The following is a 2,500-nucleotide window of genomic DNA, read 5'->3' on the forward strand; positions in this document are numbered from 1 at the left end:
TCCATCTCCGGTCTGGTCTGCTGCGTCCACGATTCAAGAGATGGTCGCTTGCAGTCGTAGCCTCCGGTACAGTCCATTAAGGTCCGAGTGGTGCGAGTTGCGAGCAGAATGAAAAGTAAAGCGATCAACTATCGTCATCCAGTTACAGTCCCAGGTCTCGTGAGCCTTGAGAGTCTTTACACTTCTTCTCCTCGTCCTCGATGCTCACGGTCAAAGTGCCCCGAGGGATGGAAGCCGTCTCCAACGCGACAGAATCGCGTTCCGGATTGTGCGCGCGTACGAGAAATGTGTCCATTCCACTGTTATATGCTCCACAATATATCTCGCGGATGTGGGGCTTGTGACGCGGGTGGCCATATAATGATCATCAATGTAGCGAGCATGCAACATTGCTCTGTTTGCTCGAAACGGTCATTTAAACAAAATGATACTCAACAAAAGTTGCAGTTGGTGTGTCTCTCGGCAGTTCATATGGCATGCTTTGATCGTTTTGCTGAGCAGTTGTTCGTGGCAGAAAAACATGGCTGCGTTATGTTTCTGTATTTGCTTTGCCTTTCCAAAAAGACCCGAAAAATAATGTCCTTTTTATCTCGACTGTCACCGATTGGTCGATGGTACGGCAACCAATCCGAGACCGGGCTTTTCGTCACCATACTGTACCGGCAGCAAACGGTCACCACGGTTCCGTTTCCCGATTCTTTCCCATTCCTCTTTTTACCTTGAAACCGTTGACATATTATTGGCAGGCATTGCTTTGATTGTCACCGACACAGAAGGGAATGGTCGCCAACCACGACGACGACGACGACGCTGCGACAATCGCTTGCAGAGATTGCTGTTCCTCGTTGCCATTGGTCGACAGAGCGTCTGTCACAAAGTTGGCATTATGCCATATACCTACCCTACAAAACACCGACCCCGGGATCAGAGAGGGCTGAGAAAAAGCATCAGAAGCAGCAGCATCAAGAGCCGAGGCGAGCATGATGCGTAGTGACATGGTTGAATGAAATTTCGGAAACCGTAGGGAATCCCGAGGTCTACTTGCGACGACAGGGATTGAATTTCAGTAGGAAATATGCGGACGATTGTCTGTTCTTTCGTAATTGTAAATTGCTACCGGAGCCAGCGGCTTATGAAGAGCTTCGCTTTGTTTGTCGGTACCATTCTGTGTGTCGGCGACCCCCCTCCGGCCACAAAATCCGGTCTTCCGCTCCGAGATCTTTATGTGAAGTTGTTGTTGTTGTGTGTGTGTGTGTGTGTGTTTTCTGGCCGAAGGACGGGTTTCCGTGGCACAATGCACAGTGGCACAGTGCCACTCAGCACTCTCATGTATGGTCGAGGCCCCTGTGTGTGACCCAACAATTGACAAAACTCGAAAAGGGATGGTTCGGTAACACGGCATAAGCCAATCCAGGCATCCGCTCCTAGGCATGCTCGGGTCGCTCGGCTCGGCAAAAGGTAAATAGCCCACCCATCCCTACCATAGTCGACACCGGGCGAACGAGAGGACGAGAACCAGGACGAGAGAACCATGATGATGATGATGATGATGATGATGAAACATAGAATAATCATGTCGGGCTACCATTTCCCATCCCATGCAAGAGCGAGCCTTGTGTCATCTTCCGCCCCTTGTAAAGGATAAAACTATTTTGCACAGCAGCAGCAGCAGCACTCTATCTGGTCCCATCTGACCCTTGCAGCACACACACACACACAGAGACGGGGCACATCGACACGCTGACGAGGGGCAGCAGAACACAACACTCTCGGTGCGGTAACGGTAGTACTTCAATTTTCTAAAATATTATCGAACCGTGAAGTTATAGAAATATTTTACAACCGTCCCTTCATTCATCAGCCAATCGATGCAGAGAGGGATGATGAGCACGGATCATAGAGCACCCGGTGGCACCAACAGCAACAGCAACAGCAGGAGAAGAGGATTATTAACATTTTTTATGCTACTCCTCCTATTTGACCTCGCCTTGTTGTTTCGCATTCCACGTGCGTGTAGTGGTGGTGAAGCTGCATGCAACACGAGCTGGCGGGCGGGCGAGCGGTCCTGTTCCAACTTCTATTGCCGTTGTTGTGCAGCAAACTGAAAAATATTCATAATTTGCCATTGTGCTGATTGAAACTGGAACTCCTGGTCGGTAGATGACCGTCCGTCACGTCCGTCCTGGCGAACAGTTTTTCAACATAATCATTTCTGCAAAGCAATAATGATGGAACTGGCTCAAAGTTCGGCTACTTATCGAAATGGTTCTCGGCAGGCCATGTTCTGCCCAAGGGAGCAGATGCAAAAGGTGTGTCCTTTTTTTGGGGTCTGTGCCTTCTATCGCTAGAATAACGCTGTACTTTTGATTTCGAGATGTTCGAAACAAAGGATATTATGGATGGGATGTGCATCGGTCAATAGAAAAGTTTTGACAGTCCCAGGCACGAACTGGAATCATAAGGCGTACGAGATGCCTTATTCATCACGAGATGTACGATG

Source organism: Anopheles darlingi, chromosome 2, assembly GCF_943734745.1.
Source record: "Anopheles darlingi chromosome 2, idAnoDarlMG_H_01, whole genome shotgun sequence".
Lineage (NCBI taxonomy): Eukaryota > Metazoa > Arthropoda > Insecta > Diptera > Culicidae > Anopheles > Anopheles darlingi.